The following is a 17,082-nucleotide window of genomic DNA, read 5'->3' as shown; positions in this document are numbered from 1 at the left end:
ATGAGCAAAATACAACGTTCTCGCTTGCAACTTCTGAGGTATGACAATCCTTCTTCCTCGAAGTAAAATACCATCATCAGTCACTGTCAACTCATCCCGAATTTTCTTGTATTCTATGAAATCAGAAGTCTTCCAAACATTTTCTTGATTTGGCAGAATTTGATGAAAGAGAAGAAGAAAAAGTTGACAGAAGAGAAGTTCAAGTTGATATCAGAGAAGAAGTTTAATAAGAAGTTGATGAAAGAAATCAAGAAGATAGAAGGTCCAGATGTCCTTGACTTAGAGAAAGAAGAAATCCCTGACCATCTAGCCCTGGTCCGTTAGACTTTCTCTCTACATATCCTCGTAATCCTGCCATTGGATTAAATCCCTTATAACATATTTTTTCATGTATCACTTTGAGCACCGTGTCTAATCCTTTTAATCCATGTAGTGGCGGGTCGTGAGATTTCCAAAAGGGGAAGGTGTAAACCCATTTACAGTATACCTATCTGCTGGTGGTCTCAAGGTGTGTCCATACATAGTGGACGGGCCGTCGATCGATGTGGACTGAAACGTCCATGCTGCCTCGATAACATAGTTTCACCTTCGCGATCGACGGGCGGTTGACTATGTTTGGACACACCTTTACACCCCATTTTATGAACAAAATACTGGGTTTCAAGAAGTACTGAAGCATCAATTCCAAACATTTGATTGGCCAAAATGTTTCGAGGGTTTTATTGCTGTTGTTGTGTCGTAAAAAATGATGAAAACTATGAGATCAATTTCATGTTAAAAAACATAATATGTTTCTCCTTCCTCCAAATGACTGCTCGATTGAAAATTTAAGTACTTTTTCTTGAGAGCTTTATGGAGAAAAGTTCAAGCGTTTTAAAAAATTCATTACCATTCCCTCCGTCCTTATTTCCAAGTACTTGGCCTCAATAAAACAACCGGGTCACTCATTATTTCATCTATGTCTTTGAACTTCTTCTGACAACAAAAGAAAAGTCATAACATCATTAATACCTAATTATGTTGTGCAAAGACTTTTAAATGAAAACTTAGTTGTCTTCATTTATTTCCTTTCTCCTTTCTCGCCGCATGACCTCATCTAATGCGTCTCTCTGAATTTCTCTATCTTCTTTTCAAGATGAAAGCCACGTGACACAATGTTCCCCGACCTGGTGCTGTTGAAAGTTGAAATTTGAAAAACTTTTCAGTAAACAGAATAAACACTCGTACGCGTACCGGGATAATATTAACAATATTCGGACGGGAAATGTAAAGTTAATTCAAAAATAACGTAAACATATCAGGCAGGAGCCCGGATGCTGCCGATTCATCAGACAAAAGAGAGAATAAAACTATAAAAATAGGAAGAAACAAACAAGAGCAAGAGGCAATAAATTTCAAACTGCTGAAAGTGTTGGAAAACAGAAAGTGCCCCTCCGGTAGTAAAAAGTTGGAGAATGGAGCCCACTCATCTGGGCCACTTTGTTGTGAAAATTCCTAGGCCCAAGACCCACATTCATCCAGCAAGCAATTTTAATGCTTTTCCCGAGTAGAGCTTGAAAACTTTGTTTTTCAAGGCAAAGTTTCGAGGGACTTTGTTGTGAAAATTCCTAGGCCCAAGACCCACATTCATCCAGCAAGCAATTTTAATGCTTTTCCCGAGTAGAGCTTGAAAACTTTCTTTTTCAAGGCAAAGTTTCGAGGGTTTTATTGCTGTTGTTGTGTCGTAAAAAATGATGAAAACTATGAGATCAATTTCATGTTAAAAAACATAATATGTTTCTCCTTCCTCCAAATGACTGCTCGATTGAAAATTTAAGTACTTTTTCTTGAGAGCTTTATGGAGAAAAGTTCAAGCGTTTTAAAAAATTCATTACCATTCCCTCCGTCCTTATTTCCAAGTACTTGGCCTCAATAAAACAACCGGGTCACTACGCTTGATGTGGCCTGTGGCGTGGCATGCCCATCCCGTAGTTTGCCTTTCGTCAGATGGGCGAGAAGGGGCACAATACTTCCCATTTAGGTGCTGGGTCAACACGGGAACACCAGAAAGTAACCCGTTGAAATATTTGCAATCGAAAAACGAGTACAAATTTTTGTCGATGGTGGGATTCGAACCCGGGACCTTCTGCATGGCAAGCAAGCGCGTTACCACTGGACCAACCGTGCCCCCGATCGGGATACGAACAAATGTCGCCTCTCGTCTCCACTCTCAAGTAGCTACTTCATGAGGTTGGGGGCACAACGAAAGCTAAGCGTTAGGTACCTGGTAGGGATTGGTGATTGCCTCAGCCGTCATTCAAGTTCGCTAAGTGGTTACCTTCCACTCAGGTTGGGGAGACAATATTGGATTTCTACATTTTCTTGGTGGGATGAGCCTTCTTATTGGCTTCTCATGAGTTATCAGACTTTTCCAAAAAGTCTGATGGAAAGGCCTATGAAAGTTTATCAAAAGAAGCATCACTTAGTGAATTCTTAACTGACAAAGGTTCATGGTTCAAAAGCTAGATACATATGTATACTGAAGAAGTCAAAGGAAATTAGACAATAAAGAAGTAGGTGAATCCCTCATATGAAGAACATTTCCCAAAGTGTAACCTCACATCACATACAAGTATTTTAAGCATTTGTTACACCAACTTACAACTCTTCTGAACATTCAACTAACTTACCTACAAGAATTCTGCCCAAACAGCCCTAATCCAGGAAAATTTTTCCACCAAAGGATATTCAACATGTACTATCAAGCATTTACCTATCCGCATATCGCTAAGTGGTTACCTTCCACTCAGGTTGGGGAGACAATATTGGATTTCTACATTTTCTTGGTGGGATGAGCCTTCTTATTGGCTTCTGATGAGTTATCAGACTTTTCCAAAAAGTCTGATGGAAAGGCCTATGAAAGTTTATCAAAAGAAGCATCTCTTAGTGAATTCTTAACTGACAAAGGTTCATGGTTCAAAAGCTAGATGTGTATACTGAAGAAGAAGAAGTCAAAGGAAATCAGACAATAAAGAAGCAGGTGAATCCCTCATATTAAGAATATTTCCTAAAGTGTAACCTCACATCACATACAAGTATTTTAAGCGTTTGTTACACCAACTTACAACTTTTCTGAACGAGTTCGCTAAGTGGTTACCTTCCACTCAGGTTGGGGAGGCAATATTGGATTTCTACATTTTCGGTGGGATGAGCCTTCTGATTGGCTTCTGATGAGTTATCAGACTTTTCCAAATAGTCTGATAGGGCTTTCCATCAAAAGAAGTTTATCAAAAGAAGCATCACTTAGTGAATTCTAAACTGACAAAGGTTCATGGTTCAAAAGCTAGATATGTATACTGAAGAAGTCAAAGGAAATTAGACAATAAAGAAGTAGGTGAATCCCTCATAATTATGAATAACATTTCCCAAAGTGTAACCTCACATCACACACAAGTATTTTAAGCATTTGTTACACCAACTTACAACTCTTCTAAACATTCAACTAACTTAGCTACAAGAATTCTGCCCAAACAGCCCTAATCCAGGAAAATTTTTCCACCAAAGGATATTCAACATGTACTATCAAGCATTTACCTATCTACATCTGAGCAGATGAGCACAGAGGAACAGATCTGGTGCACACTTTTGTATACAGGGTGGTTCAATAGGAACTGAACGATCCGAACGTAGAGTTTTTTACTCGCTAGTAGAACTTCATGTGTGGTGAAGAAGACTTGCAAAATATGGAAAATTTACCCAATAGCTCGTAATATGTACATAAATATATGTGCTCAGAGTATACCTATGTATACTCACGTTGATGATGAAGTTACCATAGACCAGCCAATAAAATGAAAATTATCATGGATGACCAACCTGAAACACAGATAATGACAAATCCTTTAGAAATTTAGAAAAGTTACAAAAAAAAAATAATAACTAGGTCCTGCAGATACAGTACCTACCTATAACACCAATGCACCTGATAAAATAATAGGTAATATGCAAAAACATGTGAATATTTGGACACTTAGGTATCAAAGGATGTTAATTATTATTTTATAAAAAGCAATGTGAATATTTGGACACTTAGGTATCAAAGGATGTTAATTATTATTTTATAAAAAGCAATATATTAAACAAATTAGGTAGGTATACATAGGTACTGATCGAATAAACTACGGGCTAAATAATTCCCGGAGGGACGGGCCCAGCTTGTTAGTGTTAAAATGGGGACGACAATTTGGAGGAAAAAATGACGCTCATCAGCAAGTTTTCATTTTTTGAATTCTAAATGAGATCCTACTCGGTTGCACCTGGTTCTCTTTCCCAATTCTCATCACACCGTGGGCGGAAAGAGAGAAAAAATTTTTCGAAATTCAAAAATGCAAATTTCTTGTTTAGATTTCTGCCTCCCCCTCAGTTTTCTGTCCACCTGGTTCTCTTTCCCAATTCTCATCACACCGTGGGCGGAAAGAGAGAAAAAATGTTTCGAAATTCAAAAATGCAAATTTCTTGTTTAGATTTCTGCCTCCCCCTCAGTTTTCTGTCTGTAATGGCCAAGGACATTCTCTAACACCTAACAGTCGGAGTTCTATCTATTGATGTATGTTCACTCTGCCACTGAGAAAGAAGGAACCTGGTTCTCTTTCCCAATTCTCATCACACCGTGGGCGGAAAGAGAGAAAAAATGTTTCGAAATTCAAAAATGCAAATTTCTTGTTTGGATTTCTGCCTCCCCCTCAGTTTTCTGTCTCCTCCCTTCCCTTCTGATCTAATTTTGTAAATATTGCTTTGTTTTCAACTTTATCATACAAACTGCAGAGACATGGTCTCTCCATATCATAAGAGGATAATTATGTAGGTGTATCACATAAAGTGACAGCTGGTGGACCAGAATTAACTTCCATTCCTAATAAAGTTTTATTTCAAGTATCTCTCGCTCGTTCATAAAATTTGGGGAAATAAAGTCATGTGTGTGCATTTCTGGGAAATTGTCAGAGTCGAAAATAGTGAATTGTGACGTTTCCCGGAAACGGAACTGGGATTAGCGAAAACTGTCCTTTGCAATTCTAGAAATTCCTTGACCAACATTGCGTCATTGTGCTGAATCTTTTGTATACGGAAAGGATACTCGATAGTCACAGAGCATTATTTAGATCTGTGTTACAAATACAATACAAAGGGATATAAGTCACGATAATACGAACAACCCCCTAATGATAAGTAGAAGTGCCTTTCTATTCCAGGATTTCCAGATTCTCATTATAGCTTTCTGAGTTCCCCCTTGATAAGTCTGTTATAACACTTATAACATCACCAGAATATAAGTTTACATCAAAACCTACTCGAGCTCATCAATAAAATAGTCTGATCGATGTTTTTGAGAAATCAGATACTTACTCGATAGTCACAGAGCATTATTTAGATCTGTGTTACAAATACAATACAAAGGGATATAAGTCACGATAATACGAACAACCCCCTAAAGATAAGTAGAAGTGCCTTTCTATTCCAGGATTTCCAGCTTCTCATTATAGCTTTCTGAGTTCCCCCTTGATAAGTCTGTTATAACACTTATAACATCACCAGAATAAGTTTACATCAAAACCTACTCGAGCTCATCAATAAAATAGTCTAATCGATGTTTTTGAGAAATCAGATACTTACTGGAACCATTGACATTCATTTATGAGTTTTCAATTTCAATGCACACAAATTTAATACCAACAATCACGACACAAAAGACGAAATTATTGCCCATATGCCTAGGACCAGGCAATGTCCGAAATTCCATCATGTATGGTTTTTGGGCGACCCGCTGGATACCTAAACTTTGGCGTTTCTTTAAAAATCATTCTTATGACTGCAAAATGGACGTCACTTCTTTGAAGACCAAAAGGGAGCTTCGAGAAACACAATAATCCCGTGCTATCTCATTAGTGATTTCCTGTAAAGTTTCCCCATTGTACGTTTCTTTATTTTCCTCCGAATTCGTGTCAGTATTATTTTCCTTCTTTTCCTTGTTTCTCTCTCTGCTCCAATTGACTATCATTTTGCAAATGAGCAGCTGATTCACACACCCTCTTTTTTCAAGGCAAAAGAAGTGAACACAAATTTGAAAATCTAATCACCTAACATTCTGACTGAACAAATAGAGAGAGACGTAAAAAATGCAGGTATACCTAATAGAGTCGCCCCAAATGTTCACATGTCTAGAGCCGCAATGCATTAGGCTAAGTGGTTTAATGATTTGATGAGAGTGAGTAGAGTTGATCTGTCATTGTGGCCTAGGGAACTGGGGCTTCAATAGCAAGAGGACCTCGGCTAAGCTGTGGGAATCTGCTCACTATAATAACATAGGCTCTGATGGGACCGCCGATATACATAGGGCTTGGACACTCTCCACTCGTTTGGTTCCCACGTGGCCTAGGGAACTGGGGCTTCAATAGCAAGAGGACCTCGGCTAAGCTGTGGGAATCTGCTCACTATAATAACATAGGCTCTGATGGAACCGCCGATATACATATAGTGCCTGGACACTCTCCACTCGTTTGGTTCCCACTGCATCCAGATTCAAGAGTGATTTACTGCTCATTGCGACTATGTTTGGTAAGAAATGAAATTTACTTTAGAGTAGAAGAAAAGGGAAGGAAAGATTGAGATGAAAATACCTCGTGGCTCTGTTTCGTCCGGCACGTGCTCACTTTAAGCTCTTGACGTTCGCGCCCCTCCCGGCACTCAAACAGAAGCTTCAAACTTTGCTACATACATAGTTGAATACGATGTATAATTTTGGGAAAATTATTGTATATGGACTAAAATTATGGAATTTGGTGAAAACATCAAATTCTGCACCAGATATCACGTGACTCATACGTCAGCTCCTTGTTTCTCTCTCTGCTTAATCATCCTTGTGTTCTCGATTTTTGAAAACTCGCATTTTGATAGTCCGGGAACCAGGAATCGATTCAAGAGAGAAGAGTTTTTCTTGAAGAATTATTATAAATAGCTAATTAGTTATCAAGATATCAAGTACTTGATTTTAACGGGAAGTTTTACCTACGTATTTCATGATATATTTCTTAGTAGCACGGTCACATTAGGTAAGTTTTCTAACATGTTCTGTATAGGTGCAGGCATTACAAAAGCCGGCGAAAGTACGCAATACCATCATCAAAGTACCAGGTACTCTGGTCATGATATATTTCTTAGTAGCACGGTCACATTAGGTAAGTTTTCTAACATGTTCTGTATAGGTGCAGGCATTACAAAAGCCGGCGAACAAAGTACGCAATACCATCATCAAAGTACCAGGTACTTTCGGGATAACTTTCGGGATAATTCCGTGATCCACAAACAAGGCGAACGAACCCCTTTAATCCGACGGATCGAAGCAATAAATATCCCGTCCAACAGATCCCAAGTACTCTCCTAAATAAATACAACAATGAGAGGAAAATGAAGAAAATGGTCAAATGCAATGGTCGGACAGAATTATTTGTGAACGGAAAACGTTCCAGGATAATTTATTTAGCAGAAAAACCTCTTCATATGTAATGTATATTTTCTTATTGTACCCGCTGCCTTGTTGGTAATAAATATAAAATAATAGAGTCTTTACTTAGGGAGGGGGCGGGAGAGGGAAAGAATGAGAGAGGAGTATGGAGGATGGATGAGGCAAAGTTTAGAACTTTGGCTTTAACTTGAAAATGTGTACTGAAAATAGAAAACCCTTCATTTGCAATTAGGATTTGGGATTAGGAATAACTTTTTATATTTATTAAATATGCTGATTAACTACAGTGCAAATCCCCAAATCAACCTAATGTAGGTACCTAATGTGTATAAATTTATAACTGCATGAACCTATTAAACCCGCTATGCATCTCACAGATGCAGTCACACACACAGACAAGTACTCCCTATATCCGTATCCTCACAAGGGATGCTGGGGACATAATTTATGTCGTATCCACCTCCCCATTTCCTGCAATTTTCTTAAGACAAAAGCTCACACAAAGGTTGCAGATTTATTACCGTGCAAAGGAATAGACGATGTTTAATGTGTGGCTGAGTCGTTCGTGTGACACACCAGTGCGACACCATTAGCACTTAATGACGACATTTGTGTACCAACCTGCCAGTCCTAGTAGGTTTGGAGAGTAGCGTGTCTGCATTTTAAGCGCTAGGACCCGGGTTCGATTCCTGCCGGGACGGATTTTATCCTCAACGACGAGGTTTGTTTTCGGAACGGTTGGCTTTCTCTTATCCTGTCCTCCTTCTCTCTTCACTCTCGGGAAATAAAAAGAAATCAATAAGAATAAATCAATTCCAGGACACTCTTACAGAAACCAGAAACACATACATAAATACACACATTAGCTACCTGCCTGAAAGAGCCATATATGAGGATAGGTAGGAAGCAGGAAGGAGACTTCTAATATAAAGGGAAAGAGCAAGAAAAATGAAATATGTGAAACAATATAATGAAAGGACGAAATATGTGGAAAGCAATTTAAACTCGAGCGAAAGCACGCCTGGGGAACAGACAAGAAAAATGACACTTTGGGTCTTTTCATTTGGGGGTACCTGCTGTAACTGACCATTAGTTTGTTTTCAGAGCTTGAAAAAGTGCTGACTTTGTTGACGGGCGTTTGTAGTTTCATCAGCACAATACGTGACTGTCATAGTCAAGCAACCCACTAGGCTGCAGGCCTTGGAAATTCGTTGGCAATCATACAGGTCCTTGCTGGATAATAAAAGTGTACAGAATAACCTGAATAAGATATTTTCATCTCCAGGAAGTCAATAAGTATTTTTATTAATAATTTAATACCCGTAATGAAAAGCCATTTCCATGTGAGCTAGTTTACCATAAATAAATTAAAGCTTCACTATTTTTCACTGAAAACATTTATTTTACTTGTTTTATATGGTAGTAAAATCCAATAGCAGATCTCAAAATAAGTGGTATGTAACTACTAAATCTGAAAATTTCATTCATTTTGCTAGCATACATAGATATGTAGGTATACGTACATACAGCAGTGAACATTCCAAACATAAAAAAAAACGTCAGCAGCGTCACAAAACAAGAGTGCTTGTTTTTAAACAAATGAACTACAATTATTTTACTGCTCTCATTTGAGAATTGTTTTATAAATTAAGTTGTCTCTAAAACACAATCGTACCTCTACATGACATATGAAAATAAAAGTTCATTTCCAGCTATAATTTGAGGTACTGGAGGATATAAAATCCAACGCAGATATAGCAGAGCTATTAAATATGTATATACCTAGATACCAGGTTACACAATATTAATGTACAGAAACACCAAATGATACACACATAACTACATGTACTCAAACATATCAAACAATAGAAGGCCATTCAACACCTTTTGTCAGTTTTGCAGAATCTATGTACTGATAATTATTACCCGTACTTAACTCTGGTCTTTCCTATAGTATTTTTTTGGGGGTTTTAAAGTAATTTGAAGGCTTGACTTTTTGGAGGATTTCATTGATTAGGATTTGTTGTGGAATGAAAAGCTTCAAAGATCTGAAACCACGTTATGAATCTGCATAGAAAGTGCAGAATCTGAATACAACGAAAAACCTACAACACAGGAAACTTAAACATAAAACAAATATTCTTCTGTTAAATATCCACTGTTGTGTCTTACACAGCCGAAACAAATCTCTGGTGTTTTCATCAAGGGTTAACAAGTTGTATTCGAAATTAAGCTTTTCCAACAAAACAAGACGGAAAGGAGGGTGAAAAAACAAGAAGCAGGAAAACAAGTTTCGTAATAAACCGGGAGTGAAATCATGACTGGAAATTTTTATGTGCATATTTTTCTTAACGCCCCCGGGGTCCCTATGTTCCCCTTGGTCTACCCCCCTCGCCCAGAGTTCTCCAGAACTTTTATGAGCTTTAAACAGATCACGTTGCAAATGAGAAAAAGAGAGAAAAACAGGAGCAGAGGATTCACACAGGAAGTGTAAGTTTAGACAATATTATTATGTGCGAAAATATGACTTGGATTTCAAAAGACAGTGTAGATACTCGTAAGGTACACTAACCCCCGTATGTATGAAATCTAAAGATAAACTTAAGTTTAACTTAAGTTGAAAATCTTGCCAAATTTCATGAAATCTAGCCAGTTATCTCAAGAAATGACATGAAATTGGCAACATTGTTCGTCTTAAGTTAAACTTAAGTTTATCTTTAGATTTCATACATACGGGGGTTAGGAAGTGTAAGTTTAGACAATATTATTATGTGCGAAAATATGACTTGGATTTCAAAAGACAGTGTAGATACTCGTAAGGTACACTAAGTCTCACAAAAAGTTGTTTGAAAGGAAAATGGAGCATTATTTGATAAACAAACATTGCGTATCCCATCTTTCAGGGAAGCTAAAAAAAGCTGATATTCATAGCCCGAGTAGTAATGATCGATATTTTGACGGTGCGGTGTTATGTACAAGCAGAATTATTTAGGGGTGAACAATAAGCCAAGTTCGCGGCATTGTATTGTTTCTGTATTGACTGTCATGTGATAGCAAAATTTTTATTGAGGTCGGTAGTCAATAGACAATAATTATGTAGCGAATACTCAGATAGTTCCACAATGGAACATTAAAACCATAAAAACAATCTGTTTCTTCCTGATGTTTCTCTCTTCTCTTGCACTCGTTTTCCTAATGATATTCTTACACTTTGTGTTCAAACTCCCAAATGCAACATAAATAGAGAACATAAAACATTGCACTTGAGATGTAAAATGCACTTGAAGAAAAATTTACACTTCGATTTCTTTTCCTTTCTCCATTTCCATTTTCTCACACAGGGCCGTGTGCACAGACCTGACAGTCAACTGTACCTGCATTATTTTTAACCTTAGACACTTATAGGAATTCAATTCTAACTAGGAATGTGCAAAAGAAAATCTCATTGGATTTTGTACCTAGAACTAGAAATTCTTTGCCTTACCTTAATCCCCACAGACACCGAAGCGAATACAATAGTCCGTCCCTTATACCTTTTTATTACTATTGTAATAATAAAGGAAGGACGGACTAAAAAGTGAATTGACGTTATAATATACTTGAAGTTACTGAAGTTCCTTTAACTGTTAAACACCTTTTAGAACCCAATTTTCCTATCTGAAGAGGAAGAATGCGAAATAAATTTTCCGCAATCAACACATCTGACCTCACACCAAAGCATCATGTAAAACCCGACGGAGCACAGCCAGCATTTCCCATTAAATCTAATGAGGAGCATACGAACAACTTATAAAGCCATTACCTACGGAAAACGGTGTAGTAGGTATCACGATATGTTGGGGTTCATTTTTATGAGCTTGTATATTTATGTGTAAGTTATAAAGCCATTACCTACGGAAAACGGTGTAGTAGGTATCACGATATGTTGGGGTTCATTTTTATGAGCTTGTATATTTATGTGTAACGAACGGACGAACACGATAAAAATTTCAAATTGAGGTTCAAGAAAGAGCCATTTCGAGCTAGAACTACTCAGCTACTCACAGTAGTCCTGTTCTTCATAGCTTGCACTAATTGTCCAAAGCTTTCCCTCCGGCTTTTTCCTTTCTTTTCTTGGATAGCGTCCAGAATGTGTACAATTTTTTCTCCTTCCTTCTCTCTCAAACACCCAGAGGTATACTTCTCTCCCTTTCTTTCCCTCTTCTGTTCTATTTCAATAATGTCATTTTAAATGAGTCCGAATGAGAGGACGAAGAAGAGTTCTGAGCTGTGCTTGGTTCTCAGGAAATTAAACTTAAAAGAAGCATCTCTCCCAACTGCGCCTCGCTGTTACTTTGCATTTGCACTCTTCTACATATTCATATTCAAAACTCTAAAGTCGTTCGTTTGATCTTTGCTATCAGGAACTGATTGAGCGATATTGCTCTTTCCCCAGTATCAATTATCTGTATTAAAAAGCAACCTACAAAAGGAAAATAATGACTTGGTTAATGATTTGCAAAACCAACCCACTTCTATCAAATTCTGTATAAACATCTCCAATTTTGCCTCTACATCTATTGAGCGATATTGCTCTTTCCCCAGTATCAATTATCTGTATTAAAAAGCAACCTACAAAAGGAAAATAATGACTTGGTTAATGATTTACAAAACCAACCCACTTCTATCAAATTCTGTATAAACATCTCCAATTTTGCCTCTACATCTATCTAGAATATGGGGGGTTGAATACCTGCGGCCCGCCAATGTTCAACAAATATCAAAAATGGCCCTCTATACATTTTGAGTTTGACATGCCTGATCTAGAAGATTTTCAAAGTTCTCCTATTCAAAATGTTTTCACTGTCTTTCGAATGACATTACTTCCGTCTTCATGTTTGTAAGCAGCGCTAATCTCAAACTTTAAAAATAATTTATAGTGTATATAACATGTTCTAGTATGTTGGCATACTCTAATAAATATAGATAAGTAAAATAAAATGTTTTCACAGGAAATTTTCAAAGCAAACACAAGCATGTAGAACAACAAACCAACTTTTATTCATCTACCTTAATTTGTTGACTTACACAATACATGAGGTGACAGTTTCCAGGAATGCAGTCTTGAGACAGGACTCGGGATGTGTGACAACATGACAGGGAACTTTGTGAGTTTCCAACATTTCATCTCCTTATCTCTCTTCGCACCCATTTTTCTCACTCCTTCATCTACCTTCTCGGTCCTCCTTTCTCTTTTTCACCAACATACATCCTATTTCCTCTGTCATTTCACCTGCAAACATCCTCTTCTCTCTACTTCTTGTGACTATCATCTATCCCCTCACCCCATCTCTCCTACTACAACCGTCATTCTGTTACTAGTTTACAACTCCACCGTGGAAGTGTGAGGAAGTGAACGTTTTCATTATTAATTTTCACTCTTACTCATATCTCGTCCTGGTGTGTACGGCGACAGCAGGTTGAATTTTTAATAAGCACCTCCGTACAACCCGCTCCTACTATCCTATTTCTCACTAGTTCTCTATGCATGGAACACTCCAAACGCAGTGCATTCTGGATTCGCTAACCCCAGGATAATTTGACACTATTTTCAGCGAGAAGAGATGAAGACAGCTTTCTTTCATCATCCTATCAACTACATAGACTATCTCATGACTCTGAAGTGATACCATTTTCTCACCATCTATTCTCAAATAGAGGAAAAGATGTGGAAGAATATCATGATGACTCGCACTTCGTGCTCCATTTGATTAAATTTCTCTATTGTACAAATTTTGATCAATATTCCTCCATATATCTCAAACTTTTTACCATTTACTTACAGTTTACAGCTTACAGACATTGCAAGTATTGCAACCAAAATTATCGTTTCCTCTCTCCTCTTGCACCTCTCTCTCACACTCAAAACTCTATACTTTTTCACTCAGACCTTTGCATGATTTATTATTAGATTCCATAAAGTTTTTCCATTGTACCTATCTTTTGCACTTCTCTTCCCCAGACGATTTTCTTCGTTTTGTATGTTCAAAACTGAGAACAAGGTTCGAGGTTGGTCTGAAATACCTATGTATGATACCGAACGCATTGGTTATGTCTGCTCTAAATTTCCAATTTAGCTAATGTGGGTGGACTGGAATTCTATCCAAAACGTACATAGAATCCAAAGAGCAGATACATACTTGATAGAGGGAACTGCAATTGCGAAGGTCTTATCGTCTCGAAATCAAAGAGAGAAGGAAAACACTGAAAACAGAATAGGAGAGAGCCAGCCATTCCGAGAACGGACATTCTCCGTTCAAGATAAAATCCGCCCCGGGAAGGAATCGAACCCGCAGACTGGCGCTTAAAAGCCAAATTAATAGTCAAAAGATTCTGAAGTTCATATATCAGAATATCCGAGAGTGGAGGAATACATATGACGTGTCTTATTCAAAGGCGGAACTACAATTACCCATATTGTCTCTTCGCTCGTCAATTTGCCCTCATTCTCCTTTCATCTTTTGAAATACAAGTAGGTGAATTACCCACATAATAACACCTTGTGACGTCTTTAAGATGATGTCTGTCACACTGAACCAGTTGTCCTCAATCCTGTATGTATATTGTATACATATACCTATACCTAGGTATATTTCCTTAAAGAAATGCTGAAATGCAGGGCTATCATGGAGACAAATGTTGCAAGTTCTGCCTGTAACTAAGTTTACATCCAAGCTATAATACTGTTTAACAGTCTGAATAAAGCTACTACAATGGAGACAAATGTTGCAAGTTCTGCCTGTAACTAAGTTTACATCCAAGCTATAATACTGTTTAACAGTCTGAATAAAGCTACTACAGTGTAGTTGACTTTTTCATTCTGCATGTTACAGCTTTTAACTGTTATCAACCCACCGGCATATCAAACTTAGAACTCATTTGAATAATAAACAACTTCCTATTTCAGTAAACGTCTGATTTTCCGGTTCCCTCAACCCCTTCTTCAATAACTTTTATGGAAAATGTGGTTAAAGTGTAGACTTAGAACTCATTTGAATAATAAACAACTTCCTATTTCAGTAAACGTCTGATTTTCCGGTTCCCTCAACCCCTTCTTCAATAACTTTTAGTGTAGAGTTGTAGAGTATTGGTACAAGTATTCTGATGGGAAAGTTGGTAATGTTAATCTCGATTCAGTTTCTGCTAGGGTCGGACCCCTATTAATTTCCTCCTCGTCATCTTTATGTAGATCACTTGTAGCTTGTCGTTGTAAACATGTTACGATTTGCTCCGCTGATTGCTGAAACTCATGTCATGCGTCAGTACCTGACAGTAGATTCCGCGCGACCCAATGTTGACATTCACTCGACCATGTCGGACATCAATGTTAACTTCTATTTCTCTCTCCTAGGTGTGCTCGAATTGAAACGGGTACCTACGTGGAGAATTTGGGACATCCTGATTTCTAATATAAGTAAATCACCTCTCCATGTCAACAGTACGTTCACTACTATAATAGTCTATAATAGATGTATTGTGTCTTTCAAATAGCCACATGGAAGTCCCAAAGTAACCACAGGATCTACAATTCTACATAGTACGCAAATACAAATATTTGTAGAGGAAACTTGTGCTTGTGAATTTTCTCCAATTTTGCAACGAGAGATGTTCATTGTTCAAACCTTTCACTTTGAAAATTTTCAATAAATGCATAGGTACCATCAATACATTTGCCAACCTGTGACTGGGCTTCCATGACTTTGAACAGTAAATGACAAATTCGATGGTGAATTGTAGAAGCCTTAACCGTAGTGTAGATGCCTGCTGACTGATAAACCACAATCATGCTCAATTGAAAGAGTAAAATCAATTAGGTATGTACATCAATTTCATAAGTTTAACAAAGTTCTACATAATGCAAGGTAAAATATTCAAGGAAGTAAAACATAGCTCGTCATTAATCTACTCCATCCTATTCCTATAACCTATAACTACATATTTTCAAATAAGACATCGCCAGTGATACGTGCGACACACAAGTCATATTATAAATCACTTTAAACTTTCTAGTGTCTCTCGGTTTAAAATATACGTCGATGTCAAAAAATATACAAAAAAAGAGGAGGAAAAGAAAAAGTTCCCTTTAATCTGAAAACACACACAAGTCATATTATAAATCACTTTAAACTTTCTAGTGTCTCTCGGTTTAAAATATACGTCGATGTCAAAAAATATACAAAAAAAAGAGGAGGAAAAGAAAAAGTTCCCTTTAATCTGAAAAGTCCATTATAATCTCTCTCTCTCTCTCTCTCTCTCTCTCTCTCTCTCTCTCTCTCTCTCTCTCTCTCTCTCTCTCTCTCTCGCTTCCCCTCCCTCTCATGATGTGCTTTCTTCTGTATTTTCTTGACAGCATCTTTCTAGATGAGGTGGGTAGTGGATACCTAGGTATTTGACGAGGTTAGCTGCATGTATGGAGATAAAATTTGCGTGCTGCTATTCCTGGTTGACACAAATTTCAGCGGGAAAAAGTGGCTTGGTGTGTTTCAGGTACATAATAAAGCTGTAGCATTACCATATCGAGTTATTAAAAAAAAAAAAAAAAGTTCACTTAGAATATTATGTTAATAATGCTCTTTGTCTAGTGTGCATGTGAGAAAATTGGTATAGCAATTACAAAATAAAAATAACTACCTACCCCCCACGTAGGTATGTCCCTTTTTAATAGAACGCTAAGCTGAGAACCCTGTAATCTATATTCTACCAAGAATTAATCGCCCTATGTCCCCGTAATAAGTTATTTATCCCCCCCCTCCCCCTATGAAGCCTACCACAAATCGCTTTTCGGAGGTTTCATGTCTCACATGAATCCTACCGTATTTGTTATCCCCCCCCTCCCCCTAATACCCCTATGTTCCCATAATATAACCCCAAGATCCCTATAATATATGTCCCAACAAGAAGATATTAAGGTTAAGAAGTAATCCCCTTGTCCCATCTTGAGTTTCATGTGGGACATGAATCCTACCGTAAGAGCGATTCTGGTGAAATTGATTCTGTACGCAAAAGGTGGAACGAGGTCAAACTTGTATCAAAGTACTACGTTTTTTAAGGCCTTTCATTTGATGTATCATAAACAGGGGGTTCTTATTTAATATTTTGAAGTTGACCCCCCTGGGGCCGACCCTGGCTCCGGCCAAACTTTGCCGACTACTTCAAAAAGTTGCATTTTAAAAGATAAAACGATTCCGAGTTCAACTTTCAAGCTGTACGCATCGTGTAATTTTGCTCTACTTTTTTCCTTAAATTAATAGTGATTAAAGTGCTTTTTCTCAGTGAATTTTTGCATAGTGCCTATTTTCGTGTCGAAGAATTCGATTCTGTTCTTTGTTTTCTCCAAGAATGGCTCATATGTGTGATTAAAACCCCTTTTTCATAGTGTTCATATCATATCCTTTCAATTTTTCACATTGGTTACCATGGTAACAGGTATTGTTAAAGTAGTCCAGTCGACATTTCCTAGCTTTTCGCTCTAATGAACCTTTTTGCTGTCATGGTTACCTTCGGTTTGTTGAATTTTCCTATTACTGCTACCTTTTTCTCGCGTC

This window comes from Diaphorina citri, unplaced genomic scaffold, assembly GCF_000475195.1.
Source record: "Diaphorina citri unplaced genomic scaffold, Diaci psyllid genome assembly version 1.1 scaffold741, whole genome shotgun sequence".
In the NCBI taxonomy this organism is placed as follows: domain Eukaryota; kingdom Metazoa; phylum Arthropoda; class Insecta; order Hemiptera; family Psyllidae; genus Diaphorina; species Diaphorina citri.
The sequence above is the reverse complement of the archived record's forward strand: the minus strand, read 5'-3'. Positions refer to the sequence as shown.